Here is a 16,774-nt window from a genome sequence, read left to right on the forward strand (position 1 = left end):
CAGCAGGGCAGTGGGGGTGCAAGGCTGGCCAGGAAGAGACAAGCCTGAGCTTTTGCTTAGCTGCTTATCGCACCCTGCAGCACCCTTCTGTGGATATGGCAGCACCCCAGGGTGCTGAAACACCACGGGTGAGAATTACTAGTATAGAGGAAGGGGGAGCTGTGAGGAGGCTTTTGAGAGAACAAAGTGCCAGGCATGCAAGCTGAGTGATCGGTGGAAGCTGAAATCTGATCAACTCAGCTTAAGCCAAGCAAAATCATTAAGATTAGTAGGATCTCAAGGCCTAATATCAGATTGACTCCTGTGGGAATTAGGTAACCAGCTACTGTTTGTGCCTATACACATCCCTCATAAACCTTAGTAATGCAGGGGCTACATTTCAGCAGCTGCAAAATACGCAAGGAAGTAAAGCCACAAGGAAATACCCAGAAAGTAGAAGGAAAAATGTAAAACCCAGGGCACTTTCCCACAAAATTCATACACATCTTCCTGGGAAGGCATTTTGAGGACACTAACCTTCACGAGGGCCCCACACACACCAGAGGAGAAAAGCAAAGGCTGTGCAAGCACTGCGCAGACAAGGCGAGAGCAATCTGCACCATCCCCTTGGAAGAAGCAACTGAGGTCCCAATCCTGCAGAGGGGCCCGCACGTTGTCCCATTAGAGCCAGCAGCGATCTGCTCCGGCAGTGCCCCACTCACACCCTGGGGAATCTGAGGGCTGTGAGCAGCAAAGTGGCATGGCTAAAGACACAAAGCTCCCTGTCCACATGATGCTGAGCCATGGGGTCTCTTCCCCTTTCTGCTTATTTGTGTGTGGCGGGCTTGGCCCGGCTCTCCAGGCTTAGGAGACCATGAATGCAGTTCGTGGGGCAAAACCCACCAATCACAGACAAGCTGGGGAGGAGCCAGGAGGAAAGTCCACTCCCCCTCTACTCCAAAGAGAGGGGCAGGAGCAGACTTAATTGGGAACTGCAGTTTCAGCCCCTCTAATTGGTTCTTTTTCAATCTGGAGGCGGAGACCCAGACATGGATATAAGCAGCTGCATGCTGAGCACACAGCACAGTCGGCAAGGGATGAAGAAGAAGGAAGAGGTCCTGGGGCCCAGAAGAAATGGGAGAGCTGCCCAGCAGGTGTATCCGGTTGCCCAGAAGAGCCCGAAAGCTTCCACCACTGGACAGAAGCGGCAGGTGGTGCAGGCATCACTGTACAGAGGGTCTGTGGGGGACCGGGACCCTGGGAGTCGCAGTGAGGTGACTGAGGTCTCCAACCCTGGCATGTGGCTTAGCTTCAGTGCAGGCGTTGCTGCACGGAGAGTCCTCAAGGGACTCGGATCCTGGGAGCTGCAGCAAGCTGGCACTGGTCTCCAACCATGGCGTGAGACCCAGCACAGGAGCCAGCGCTACCACAGGGTGAGTCATTGCAAGGCGTAAAGCCCTGGAGAAGGAGGGCCATTTTGGGAGTGTTTATTAACTGTTCACTGTACACCTTGTATTTTAGCATGTCATTTATTGTTGAACTTACCTATTCATACCATTTGGGACCATTATGCTTACCTGTTTAGATGTATATATAGTTATATTTATATGTATGTGTAACCTGTAAATACTCACTGTAGTTCACTCCCTTTTTATATACAGATATTAAATGTGTACCTGGTTAAGACATCGCTTTCTGTTCCTCCTCTATTAAGACACGACAGGTGGGAGGGAACTGCGAGTAGACTGCAGTTTCCGCTCCCAGCACATGTGCCCTGCTGGCTTTCCCCTTCTGTTGGTGCAGGGGGGACACTCACTTTGGGGACACCCAGGTTACATATGTTTGATCTCAGCAGAAGTTAACCTCTCAGACTGCTGCCTCTTCGAAACCTGACAGGAGAGGAACAAGAGCAGCCCTTCATTTTGGCTTCATTCTTCACTCTGCCTCCACACTGCTTAATCATCAGTAAACTCTGCCAGCCTACAGACTCTACATAAAGCTTCCTGCCTGCTCTGCTGCTTTATTAACCTCATGAGGCATTAGCCAACCCTTTAGGAACAGAGATAGATAGAGGGAGAGGTAATAAAAGCCAAAGAGTTACTCCAGGACAAAGCTGCTCCCTGCACTGCTCTCCGCTCCTGACAAAGGTGCGTTGGGTCTGGTATTTGAAACCTTTATTAGATACACCACTCAGCTGCCTGGCTGACTCATCGCCTCGCCAGCTCTGCAAGAGAAATTGCACTTAGTTACCAGCGGCTGATGGCCCTCTAGGGACCCCAGCACAGCCCTGGGTAAACAAGCACAAGTACGCCACATTGTCTGTAGCACAGCTTTATGAGTCTTGCTGTTCTGCAGCAGGGCGGGCTGGATCAAATATTGCTTTTGATTGTGACTCACTTGGGACTATGCTGTCAAAGCCCTGAGCTGTATGGAGCTAGAAAGGCCTCCGCTGCAATCTTGGCTGTGCACAGAGAGGAGGGCCTATTTTTCTCCTGATGAGGAAGTTACAGGGAAAAGTGGTCCACTTTGCCACCATTGTGGCAGCTATACTAGCTGGCCAGGCTCTTGTGGGAAACATTATTCCAGGGAAAGAGATGAGGTAATGTACTCCCTTCCGAGAGCAAGGGGAAGGCTAGTTATTCTCCAAGACACAGTTTGCTCTTAGCTCCGCTCTGGGAATAGGGCAGCAATGCACATCCCTCTTCCTCATCTGTTCTGGTTTTAAAAGCAAAAGTCATTACACCCCTGTGGCATTCCTATGGCATCTTTCATCCCAAAAAAACTAAACAAAGCCTCATCACAGTGCTCTGGGATCAGTAGACACCAAAGCCCATATTCACAAAGGAATTTGCAGATGCCTGAAATGGAGACAGACATCTAATTCCCATGGCTTCAAAAGCATCTTTGTGGAGCTGGGTCTAATGTCCTGCAGACCTAGCTGTAACCGGTGGATTTCTGTCATTGTCTAGGACCTGAGGAAGCAGGTAGTTAGTCCGCAGCTAAAAATGAAGCAGCTGATGCAGTAGCCAAGAAAGGTACCTTTGTGGGCAGCAGAACAGAGAAACTGTGTCAAGAGAAAGAGCAGGCCAGGACAAGAAACATCACATGTAGGTGAGGAGGCTGATTTCACGTTAAACCTGTTAGACCTCCAAAAGGGAAGAGCTTTGCCAATTATCCTAGAGCTCAAGTTGAGAAGACTATTTGTTTGCACAGAACACTTAGACTAGGGACAGGTTAATTTAACCCAGGGGTGGGCAAAATGCGGCCCGCGGGTCAGATGTGGCACACCAGGCCATTCTATCCAGCCCACGGAGCCCCTAAAAAAATTAGAAAATTAATATTTATCTGCCCCTGGCTGCCTGTCGTGAGGCCCTTGATGGCTTGCCAAAACTCAGTAAGCAGCCCCCCACCCAAAATAATTGCCTGTCCCTGGTCTAACCTGGCTAGTCTAAACCAATTTGTAATTGTACAGGCATCCCCTTTGGAATGAAAAAAATGCAGGCACATGCCTGCAGTAGCTCAGGCTAGAAGCCAGGGGACACTAGAGCAACCCCCCCTTCCCTTCCACAGAGCTGAGCTGAGTAGGGCAGGGCCACTCCTGAGCAGCCCAGCAGGGAATGCTTATCACCCCTAACTCAGTGTTTATCAACCCATTAAGAAAACAAAGTCTTTCTCAATTTTTAAACAACTTTTCCAAGGACAGACATTATGCTACCTGTTGATTAGCTCCAAAAAGCCTATCTGCCTTTGTTGTCTCCCACAGCACAAACTGAAGCCAGCACGTGGTCTGCTAGCTAATGCTGAGGTGTCTGCGGAGGGCAGAGGGGCAGGGGGAATAATCCCTGCTTAGCAGCGGGAAGCCAGCCAGATGCTGCTGTGCCTGCAAGTCTCTGCTGAGCTGCAGCAAGGGAGCAGAGGGGAGAGGCCAGGCCTTCTGTGGAGCAGAGAGCCCCGCCCAGCCCAGAGAGCATGTTGGGATGCTGAGGGAGTGTGGTTTATCTTAAACCAGCAAGAGGTCTGGGACAGACATTGCATAAACCAGTTTGACCCAAATCAGTTAGGTCTGATGTTACATTCAACCAGGTTTATCTCAAACCAGTTTTAGCCATTTTCAAACTGGTTTACGTGCACTGAACATCTGTTCTGTTACAGGTTTAAACCAGTTTCTGATCACTTAAACCAGTTTATGTGTAATGTCTATCCCTAGCCTTAGAGCCTGATCCAAAGCTAACTGTGAAGTCAACAGAAATGCTCTCAATGATTTCAACCTACTTTCTTCATGCAGTATGAAAGCCTGATAAGTATCCCAGGCCAAGGCAGGATTAAGACGTCCTTATCTCCTTGATTACTGTGCAAATCTAAGATCTATTCTGCTTATCAGAGTTCCTACAGCTTTATTTTTTTACTGAAATTCTTAGTGACTGATTTGGAGCTGGGTTCTTCCCCTTGCAAACGCTCATTCTTTGGTGCTCGAAACTGTTTTGAGGACTTCAAAGAACAGGATTTACCTGACAAAAAGCTTTTCCTGTGAGTCCTCTCAGGAACAGATCCTAAGTCTGTTGAGTCAGACTTGGAAATTATTTCCTGCATCTTTTTTGGGCAGAAAGACTGCCCCTTATGAAATCGGATGCAAACCTTCCACTGATTTCAAACAAGCCAGAATTTCATGTTATGTCAACTGCTGACCAAGCATGAGACAAAAAGGGAACCCTCAGCCTTCCGGGTCACTGAGCAAATGGATGAAACAACCACATGCAGGCATCCAGTGCCATCTCACTGTCTTTCCAGGTACCACCTCCAGGCAGAGAAGAGCCTAACAACACCCAGACTGGTGCCCTCCCTTCTGCAAGCAACAGAATCTGGTTGGCATGACAATGACAAGGGAGATTATGTCAACCTATACTGCTAATAAGCTGAACAGTTTCCTTGTTCTCCACCTACCTGCACCTGCCTAGGCACAAATCAGCTTATTTCATCTAGCACCCACCTGAAGTTTCCTGCCTACAAGAAAATATGTGTATTAGGTATGCCTCTGATCACAACCTCTAAGCCCCGCGTTACACCACACTCTTCCCCAGAGATCACGCCTGAGTTCGGAAAGAAAGGATGCTGTGTTTTCCAATTCCATGCCCAATCTCTTTAGGCAGATTTCACAGTAATTGTAAAGCTGTGCTGTCTGGATTGCGCACGGCAGCTTCATTTCAATGTTTATCCAAGGTGCTGCATGCTTCCAGCTGTGATCTGTCAGTGGTTATTTCCATACCCTTCACTTCACCCTTGTACGTGAGCATGTACCAAGAAGCGAGTGGTAATTAAAAGAATTGGGGTCTATTTAATTACCTTCTGACATGATAGCGCAACGTCTGCCTTCAAAGCAGCACAACTTGCTGGCAAATCGAGTCTAATGGCAGTCAAACAGCAACTTGGGACCTGCATCCCATTAGCTCAGGTTGTCTCCATTAGCAAAAAAGCAGGTTTCTGATTTCCAATTAGCTAAGGGAACGTGTCTGTTACAGACCAAAACCCCCCAAGCAGAAGCCAGTGAAATTTAAGAGAGAAACTTTTAGTAGATAGCCTGGAAAACTTCAGTCTTGCGTGTGTTTTTCACTGAGAGCAGGTAGCCCTTGCAATCCAGAGAAAAGGAGCTGAATTAAAAAGGTTTATCATTTTTATTATTGAGCACCTGTGTTCTAGCAGCACCTAGAGGCACCAGTCACCTGCTAAGTGCTGTATACACACAAAATACAAAGGCCCCATTGAGTTGGCAGTCCAAGCGGGAACTCAGGAGAACCGCAGGATGAAGAAACTCTACTTCTGTGTTGTGCATATGCCTTTGTGCTAAGATTTAATTGCTTCTAATTGTCACTGACTCCCTCTGTATCCCTTGTCTATTTTGGGCATGCATTTGTACTTACAAAGGTCACCATACTGCCACTGCTGAAAAACAAAGTCATCTTCTATTCTCTCCAGTTCAGGCAGACGGCATGAAGTCACTGGAAACACGGCCCCACTACACCTAGCCCCAGCCTCGGTTTGCTGCCTCATGGTGAATGACCTGCACCTTTCTGCTGAAGTAATTAGCTTTTGAACCTCTGCTTCCACAACAAACCTGACCCTACACCTCCCCCTTGACCCTCCAGCTCATGGGAAGTCCCATTTATCCTTAGATGACTTGCTCTGAAAATCAGGAAGACCCTGCTGTGTTTCACAGGCTCGTCTATACGAGGTATGCGCCTATGCTATTGCTGGTAGGTACAGTGCACATTACACTTCTCATTGCCTTCATCCAGTGAGGCTTGTTCCCTCAAAACTCTGTTATATGTGTTTGATGGAAGGGGAGATTGTATGAAGTAAGACCCAAATATGAACTGTCTCCCTTTATAAACTGCCTCCCTTGCATGACCAATACCCCTCACCTTCCACGGCTAACTAACCTGTACAAAGAAGAAAACTGGAGTGGGAAGGAATCTCCCACAGGAGTAAAGAATTAATTTGGACCAAAGGCCTGATTTGCACTGACTTCATTGGCAGCTCTAAGTGCTCAGCCCCTTTGAAGCACAGACCAGTTCAGTCCTGAAGGCCAGTTAGAAGTTGACAACCAACACACGTGGCTATTTCTCACGAATGGTGCACTCCACACCTCTCTTCAATTAGGAAAAACTAAATCTGTCCACTAGGAACGGTCATATTTAGGAAATGAAAAAAAAAGTATCAGAAATTGTCTTTTAACAAAATAAGGAAAGTGTTCACAAGAAACTATTTTCTGAACTTATCCATTTTTCCCCAATGAAATCAGAAAAAAAACAAAAGGTGTGAGGTCTCTTCCCCTTTTATTTGGTTTCTCAGTATGTATTTGCTGGTTTTAATATTTTTCCCATTTTTCCCTTTCTTCCCCATATTTCCCTTTGTTCAGTGACAAAATGGAAAAGGCAGGAAGCAAAAGAGAGAGGAAAGAGTACCAAAAACCAGGGGATGGAGGAAGCAAGTAAAAAAATCTCCAAAAAACTGAACAAATGAAAATTTTCCAAATCAGAAATGTCAGAAAAATATTTTTACAACTTTTTTCTTCTTTTCAAAACCTATGGTATGAAAATGACTTAGATCATTTCAGCTATTTTCCCCTAGTTTTTCAAGCAGGCTTACTTTTCTGGTCTCCCTTTGCACTGAGAAAATGCAGTCTTTTAGCAGTAAGCATTGAGTGGCAACTTAAGTTTAAGTGGTGGCTCAAATTCTGTTGAAAGTTATTCCACCACCAGACACGAGATTACTGATAACAGGTCTTCCCTGGAAGGAGGGAAAGTCAGAGGAGTTCTTATAGAAATGCATGTGCAGGGAGAAGCAATGCCTGCTTTGTCTCATTCCTTGGTAGAAGCTGAAAAGCCAGGCAGGTGAACTGCAATGCAACACATGCATCACAAAACGATGAGATTTGGCAGTCTGCACCAGCTTTACAAAGCAGCTTATATCATCCACTAGGGACAGGGCTGAGCTTATCGGAGCCATTGGAAAGCTTAGGTTGAATTTGAACTGTATGCTCAAACATAAAAGCTTATTAGTTAAGCTTTCCTTCCCCTTACGTTACATTCCCAAGCTTCAGTTTGCAGCTATATTTATGTCCCATGTTGAGCTGAGTGATAATTTGCACCCCTTAAACCATTCAACCAACTCCACAACTTTTTTTCTGTTTGCAAAACAGCAGCAAGAACATGGCAATTCTCTCCAATCTGTGCACGTTTTCAGATATTCACTTCAGGGCTTGTAAGTTGTTGTTTAGCAGCTCACTAGAAATATGTAAAAGCTAAATTTGATGAGCAACTGGGAATCAAATGTTACATTTCTGCTCTCTGAATGGATCAGTAGAACTCTTAGAATCAGATTTCCAGTGATGACAGTAACATTTATAATGCTGCAATTCGCTTCCTGTGAAGATCCTCTGCTTTTTGCTTAAAATTCATTGTTTCCAAAAACACATTATTGTGAAGCCATTCACTAGAATATTAATGGAAAGAAAATGTATACAAGGAATAAATGCAGTTGAAGGGAGTTTGGTTAAAAATTCAAACCAACACTCAAAGGATTTTTCAATTTCCTAGTTTAGAACTGTATAATTTTCAAAGCATAAGTGCAGAAAAAAGTCCTGAATTCCAATGCTATTTTGAAAAGAGGAGACATGATGAATGTTTGGGGGAATTGCTGCTTTATTTCTTAGCTCACTGAGGAACTGGGACTGAAAACACAAGAGACAGCATGAAAAAAGGCAAAAGACTAAGGATAAAATATTATGCAGGAAGAAAGAAATTTAGCATATACATTAGGAGAGTCATTAACGATGTGGGAGATGGGATGAAGTGCATCCTCAGTAAGTTCATGGATAACACCAAGCTGGGGGAAGTAGTAGATACGCGGGAAGGTAGGGCTAGGATTCAGTGACATAGACAAATCGGAGGATTGGGCCAAAAGAAACGTCGTGAGGTTCAATAAGGACAAGTGTAAAGCCCTGCATTTCGGATGGAAGAATCCCATGCACCGCTACAGGCTTCGGACAAACTGGCTAAGTGGCGGCTCTGCGAAAAGGACCTGGGGGTTACACTGGACAATAAGCTGAATATGAGTCAACAGTGTGCCCTTGTTGCAAAGAAGGCTAAAAGCATACGGGGTTGCATTAGTAGAAGCGTTGCCAACAGATCAAGGAAAGTGATTCTTCCCCTCTATTTGGCATTGGTGAAGTCACATCTAGAAGACTGTGTCCAGTTTTGAGCCTCCATTACAGAAAGGATGTGGACAAATTGGAAAGAGTCCAGCGAAGGGCAATAAAAATGGTTCAGGGGCTGGGGCACATGACTTATGAGGAGAGACTGGGGGAATTGGGCTTATTTAGTCTGCAGAAGAGAAGACTGAGGGGATTTTTGTGGCAGCCTTCAACTACCTGAAGGGGGTTTCCAAAGAGGATGAAGCTGGACTGTTCTCAGTGGTAGCAGAGGATGAAATAAGGAGAAATGGTCTCAAGTTGCAGTAAATGAAGTTTAGGTTGAATATTAGGAAAAGCTTTCTCACTAGGAGGGTGGTGAAGCACTGCAACAGGTTACCCTGAGAGGTTGTGGAATCTCCATCTTTGGAGGTTTTTAAGGCCCTGGCTGGGATCTAGTCCAGGATGGTCCTGCTTTGAGCAGGGGGTTGGATGAAGTGATCTCCTGAGGTCCCTTCCAATCCTTATTTTCTACGATACTGTGGAAAATGTGTACTGCAGTTAATGTCAATTGTGGTTGCTTTGGCACAGAATTATAACATTACATGAAGTCAGGGTCGGAGTCATCTAGTCCAACCTCCTGCTTAACGCAGGATCATCTCCAACTACATCAACCCAGCCAAAACTTTGTCTAGCCAGCATGGGCAACTGGTGCCTCCCAAATCTGGGGGGGCACCAGATCGCTGACTGGGGGGGATCACTGACTGTGCAGGGGAATCCCCCAGTGGCCAGTTTCCGAGTCAGTGCTTGGCGCTTCCAGTGGGTGTATGGCTGATCTCAAGGGGTACACATGCATATCACTAATACTAGCCAGGTCTTGAAAACCTCCAAGGATGGAGCTTCCACCACCTCTCTGGGTAACCTGTTCCAATGTTTTACTACCCTCCTAGTGAGAAAATTCTTCCTAATATCTAACCTAAACTTCCCTTGTTGCAACATGAGACCATTCCTCCATGTTCTGTCATCTGCCAGCACTGCGAACAGTTCAGCTCCATCCTCTTTTGAACCCTGCTTCAGGTAGCTGAAGACTGCTATTAAGTCCCCCCTCATTCTCCTCTTCTCCAGATTAAATAAGCCAGTTCCCTCAGCCTCTCCTTATAAGTCATGTCCCCTAGTCCCCCTCACCATTTTTATTGCCCTTCGCTGGACTCTCTCCAATTTGTCCACAGCCTTTCTGTATTGGGGGGCTTAAAACTGAACAGTACTCCAGATGTGGCCTCACTAGTGCTTAGTAGAGGGGAATATTCACTTCCCTTGACCTATTGGCAACACTCCTACCAATGCAGCCCAGTATATTGTTAGCCTTCTTGGCAACAAGGGCACACTGCTGGCTCATATTCAGCTTATTGTCCACTGTAACCCCCAGGTCCTTCTCTGCAGAGCTGCTGCCCTTTCAGTCAGCTCCCAGCCTGTACTGGTGCATGGGATTACTCCATCCTAAGTGCAGGACTTTGAAGTGCAGAATCATAGCCTTACCCTCCAGCACACCTACTTCTCCCCCCCAGCATGATGTCATATGTAGTTGTTGTCAACTTCTTCCATACCGTTTAGCATCAGGGGAATGGACAATGCTTACCACATGTACAAGCCTATCTGTGATGGTTGAGAATCTGCCCAAGACCAACAAACCATCTCACAATAGCTGAGTCTTGACCACCAGGGGCTGGTGAACCATGGCAAAGGTAGTGGTGTCTCGACCATCTATGCAACAGAGTCGGTGCTACAAGGAACTAATAAAGAAATGGGGTTATACCATTGGTTCAACCACTTATGCCTGCAGCACAGAGCCTCAAACTATGCAACATCTGCTGCAATGAAAGATTGAGCAAAGTACAATAAACGAGCACAAGCATGCATAACGAAATGGTCAAATGTGATGTAGAGACATGAGAAGACAACAGGGTGCTGGGCTTCCATTCAGAAATGACTAGGACTGAATTTAGACCCATATTCTAGAGATGAAAGAGTCCAGTGTCCCCATTATTAACCTATTAAATCATTCAAGTCTTCCCTCCTTGTCACAGATGACTGATTTACTAATAGTGTGTATAGAGGGCATGAATATTTATGTTCTGTAGATTATGCAGTAAAATCATTCCTGGTCCTAGAATCAAAAAAGAGGACTTGCTAAAATAGTTATTAATGAGGAACTATCCTGTAATTACACAAATAACACACATCCTGTCAAAAGGCAGCAATGTCCTGGACTTCCATATTGAATTAGCACTCACATGCTTCCAATAAGCCCTGGCAATATTTTACAGTTTATTCTCTCCCCAGCACAGAGTGTATATACACACTCATGCAGCTCTGGAAGCAGACTTGGCCTCACAGATGGCATCTTCACTCTAACCACCCCCTGTTTTTCTCCAGCCGTAATTGAGAAAATCACCAGCAATCAGAGGAAGTCAGCTGCTCAGAGCCCATAATGAAACAGGGCTAGAACAGCTGTGCCACATCTTTTTACAATTATCCTTCCTCCACCTCTCAAACTAATAACAGTTCCAAGAAGAATAAACCTCACCATGCCTGAAACACCTCCAAAAATGGGTACCCTGCTTCTGCTCCATCTGGAGCAGGAAGAGGACAGCATTGGAGTAAGTTGCTTCTATCACTGACAATGTAGAGGGAACTGATATACAAGCTAACAGCTTTAGGGAGAAAGTAAGTTTGGCAGACCTAGAGAAAGGCTAGAAGTCAGAGGTGAACAGGCATAAAAGGAAGGTATAACGTGAGAAAGCGTGCTTGTTGGCCATCCAGTTTCCATGAAATAAAGACCCCTGAGTTCAAGGGCATGTATTTAAGTGCTTTCTTGAATCATAGTCTGTATGTAGGAGGAAAATGGACTGGAAACCTTAAAAGAAATGATTACGGATCCAACAAAATGAACAGTGTTTCAGATTATTCAGGTTTAAATTATTGGGGGGGGTGCAATTTAAATCGGAAGAAAGGTAAAGTGAGGGAAAAGATTTGCTAGGGGTTATAAGAAAGGAAGTGGTTTATGGGAATCAAAAAACATTCTAAACAAGAAATCTACCCACGGTAGCACACGGCTGCACAATTGTGCATCTATTTGAAACCATGGGGGAAATTTTAGGTGGGCGAGTTTGGATATGACAGCTGGGTTTCAAATTTTGATGGCTCAAACTAAGAGCACACTGATAAAGATTTTTTGGGCCAATACCGATGGCCGATCGTTAGCAAGGCATATTGGCTGAAACCAATCTGATTGCCAACATGCAGCCCGGCAGGTTGAAGAGCAGCATCTGGCTGATAAGTCTGTTGGGGGAGGAAAGGTGCATGGGGGGTGCAGATCGAGGCCCCTGCAATGAGGGAAGAAGGGGGCTGGGGCTGGCACTGCCCAGCCCAGGCATGATGAAGTTCAGGATGGAGCCATGAGCAGCTCATCCAGGGGATGCAGGGAGGTGGAGGGAAGCTCCCGCTGCTGCATGCCCCTCTAGAGCATGTGCCCCCCGGATCTGTGCATGTGGCGAGGATGGGCTGCTGCTGTGGGCTGAAACAGGGGCGGCCCCAGGCTCATCCTGGCAGGGGGATTGCACTTGGGGTGGGCAGTGGCAGCAGTGCTGGGAGAGGGGCTATGGGGTATATTCCCCACCTCCCCCTTCTTCTTCCCCCCCCCCCAACAGCAATCTTACTAGCCAAACACTACTCTCCAAGCTGCTGGGCTGGCCATGCACATGCTGCGGCTGCCTGCATATAGGCAGCATTTATCAGTGACATTATTGGCCACATCAGCCAAAAAAAGCCAATTGCCAATAATGTAAATTTTCCTTATCAGTGCCGATATGAAATGGACCGACGTATCAGTGCCCCTCTAGCTCAAACCGCCAGCCTGCTTTCTATCAGTTGAACCTGTGTGATAATCCAGCATCTCCTCTGCCACTCCATTGCACTCTCTGCTGAAGTCAGAGCAGACCTGAGGGCTGCTCTTGCTTACTACAGCTGAATCTGGCTTCCTGTGAGCTGCAAAACCCATTCCTGCCCGACTACTCGAGTCACTCCTCTTAGCCCTCACAGTGGAGTGGTGAGGAGAAACAGTTTTGGGCTTCATACCCCAGCCTTACCCTTGCTGTGCAGTAAGGACATTCCTCTCTTCACTAGGACAATGGCACGAAGAGGAAGTAGCAGGAGAAAGGAATTGTTTCCACCTGGAAGGAGTATGGGGGTCGAACAGGTCCCCAGCACATGCTCAGAGTGGCAGGCCAGGGTTAAGCACAGCACTAAAATCACAGAAACATCAGCTCCTTTTCCAGCTTGCAAAATTAATGGCGTGTAGAAATAATGCCTCATGGTGGAAACAGTCCACACACAGACATAACTGAAGTGACGACCGGTGCCCCAGTATCTGGGAAACCTTTGTCTCTGCAACAGATTACACGGATAAATCAAACATTGTTGTGACACACATGATTAAGGCTGCCTTTCTGCATCCTCCACGCCAGCCCTTACCCACCCAGCCCAGACTCCCCCCACCAGGTACACACACCAGGTTTCTCTTTGATCAGACATCAGTAAAATCACACCAGGGTAAATGAACATGAAGCAGACTTATCTCCATGCCCTTTTTCCCCTCCCAGACGACGTTCTGCACTTGATGGGCTGCACTGAGAAGTGCTGGCACAGCAGCTTCCCCAGATTACAGGAAAAAAAATACCCCCAGCAGCTTCGCTCTCTTCCCCTACAACAACAAAATTCCCACCTTGCCAAGCATGGCGCTTCTCCAAGCTGAGCACAGACAGGAGGAAGGCCCCCTAGGTGCATGTCTGTATCAGCATAGTGAAGTCTGTATAAATCACAGAGCCATTATCAGGGGTAAAATTAGCTCCCGTTACTGACAGCATCTATCACTCATTCGTACTCTAATCTCTACCAGGGGAAGGATTTACAAGCAACAGTGATGAAAGAGAAGGGGGAAAAAATCAAAGCAATACAAAGGGGAGAAAAAAAAATCAAAGCAAAGATAACAAAAGCATTTGTGCGGCTTGAAGAAACAAACTACATTATATTACCGGGACTGAGGGATCTTTATCAGACCCAGATAAGATTTTCATTCAACCTGTTGGGATTTTTTTTTTTAACCTGTTAGAAAGCTTCAACACATTTCCAGGCTTCTATAGCAGTCTTTTCCAGCCACATGTCATCATGGCAGCTTATCTGGGTGAATCCTCATGTAAATAAATGCATGGGAAGTGCAATTATATACAGGAAAATAGATGCACTTAATGAGGAGAGGTAAGACAAAGATGGGAAATATATGATGGCTGAGACTTTATATTAAAGGTACATTTATAAACAGTTTATAAAACGTGATTTCAGGAAGAATAGATGTTTTAATAAATGATTAATCAATTGTGATGCAGTATAACAAGTTAGTGGGTGACTCACAGCCAGCAAGAGCACCTACAATTCATTTTCACATTATCTTTCTCCATCAATTCTTTATAAACTTTCCCTGAAAGTACCCTTCATCGAAAGCATAACCAAAATGAGAAAGCAAACTGCAAGCCATTTGCATTTACTGGTGCATGTCAGCTCCCAGAGAGGCATTGCTTTACTGTCCCTTAAACTCTTTCACTGCTGGACAGAAGTGATCCCTCCGCCAGCCTGCTTTAAATAGGCACTTTACAGAAATAAATGGAATTTCTGGATACACCATAGCTGCCGAATAATTTAGGGCTTGTACTTCCATTTCTGCTATGTCAAGCTGCAGCTAACTCTCAATTCTACTGGCAATGCTCAAAAGTGCTTCAGTCATCCATATTAACATCAAGCAAAATAAAATGATTAAAAAGTACCTCTCCCCCAGAGCACCTGATCAATACTTATTAATAAAGCTCTCAGCGATCGCGCCAGGTAACTACTGCAAAATATGAACTGTGTTCCTTTTACATGCACATACATTTCACACTGGGAAAGTGAGGCTCACATTCCCTAAAGTGACGTAATGCCAGATGTTTAGCTAGAGACCCCAGGAGCCCACGTTTCAGGGGTGCAGAGCAAACCTCTCCCAAATCCATAGGCATTGTGACTGTTTGGCAACTCAGGCAAATCAGTCCAAAGTTGCCTAACTAAAATTAGAAGTAGTGACACATCTTCCCTACTGAAACAAATATCCTGGATTCACCAAGGCCCCACCCTTCTCCACATATGCTTCCAAACCCCAAATTGCAGTTGTTTCATGAAAGCAACAGGGATGGAAATATTCTGAATGAAGTGACAGTATTTCTCGTTAGCAGCAGAAGCATGTTTGAATGCCAGGGATGCAAATCTGCAGGCTCCCAAATCAGATTCATCATCTAAAGGATGAAGGGGGAGAAGATAAACCCTTTTCTCAGTCTTGGGACCTGCATTATTTTGGTCTTTTTGCCACGGATGATTCTCCGAGAAGGACTCTCTGGAGTTATCGTTATTTACATTCAGCGGCTTTTGGTTCTTAGAGGATTTGGAGCATTCTCGGACGATAGCACAAACAGGATGCAGGCTGATAGAAACAGCGGTGCTAAAAGCCTCAAAACATACCATCCAGACTTAAAGATGGAGAATGTAAATTGGAAAACACTGGGCTTTTTCCATTGGCTGCTCAAAGCCACGTGTCAACATCCACTAAAATAAGGTAATTTTCAGACAAAGACTGTTATCTCAGCGTTTCACCCAGGGTCATTATGTGCTACCATGTTTTCCCTTTCAGAATATGATGTAAAACACAGCATTTCTCTTCAAGTGATACTGAAATGAACATTAGGGTGTGTGGGGGGGTATACATGTGTGTGCTGTCTAATTTGCATTTCTGGTCCTCCAAATGCCCCTAATAGGATTTACAGTGGGTTGTGAAGATTGCTACCCCAGTTAATCACACATAATAAATAGCTCTGATTGTGCAGATGACTCTCCCCCATACTGCTGTTATCAGAGGGATCGTTCTTAATTTGAGAGTCCATTCATCAGCTGTGCTAACGGGATTGCACGGAGAGTGTTATTTGACAGAAGTGTTTTTGAAATTTCTAAATGGAGAGCACGCATGAAGGGAGACATGATGGATGTTCCCATTACTGGGATTGTATTGGATGCCTCACTGCCTCCCCCCCTCCCCACAGTAATGAATGACGGATGGACACATGCTGTTACAGTGAATATCATGGCCACAGGTCATGGCTCCCTTTTGCTACGTTTACTTAGGGAAAATAATAAATTCAATGCTTGAGAGGCAAAGAGTTGAGGGCCCTTACCAAGAGCTTGTGCAGTTGACCTCTGAGCTGTTGTGAAATGAGGGCCTTACAGGAGCACGCGCTTCAGTACAGCGATCAAAATTGTACAGTCCATCACGGGCCTCTGAAGGCTTTGGGTAGAGGCAAGAAAGGGCCACAGAAAACAGCTGCTGGAGAGCATCTGTGCACCTCTCAGCACACCCATCTGTGTTCAGCTAACGAGGGTGTGCTGCTACATTAGCTTCCCAAGGACCCCGGGCTAGGAGGCTCCATGGGAACATAGCACTGGAGAGACCCACCTGTGACATCCAGTCCAGTGCTTTGCTGTCAGAGACAATTATGCCATAAAGCATCAATCTCCACCTTCAAACCAGTCAGGATTTGTGCTCCCATTCCTCCTATTGGAAGAGTGCTCCCCAACCTCAACCCATCTGAGGGTTAGGCCCATATTTGTTCTTGTGCAAACATTGCTGCTTAGCGTGCACAGCTCTTCCCCCTCTCTGAGGCTGGCACCCCAGTCCATTTTCAAAGAACAATCTGATCCCCTCCCAGTCTTCATTTGTCAGGCTAAACATGGCTGCACTGCCCTACCTACCCACTCTTTCTCTGCAGGCAGAAATGTGAAGCCACCTTAAGAGTGCCCCCCACCACCACTCTTCAAATCTCCATCTCTGGCAGGCTTGCAAGCAGCGTAGAGTCCCTTACAGTTGCTTCACTGCCCCATTTTCGGTGTGGTGTGAGATCAGGTAAGCAGATCATGCTCCTTGTCAGTGCTGTCAAGACTGCCATGGAAGCAACACACACACGGCCCCAATCTCCTTTC

Source organism: Crocodylus porosus, unplaced genomic scaffold, assembly GCF_001723895.1.
Source record: "Crocodylus porosus isolate Cpor-Errol unplaced genomic scaffold, CroPor_comp1, whole genome shotgun sequence".
Lineage (NCBI taxonomy): Eukaryota > Metazoa > Chordata > Crocodylia > Crocodylidae > Crocodylus > Crocodylus porosus.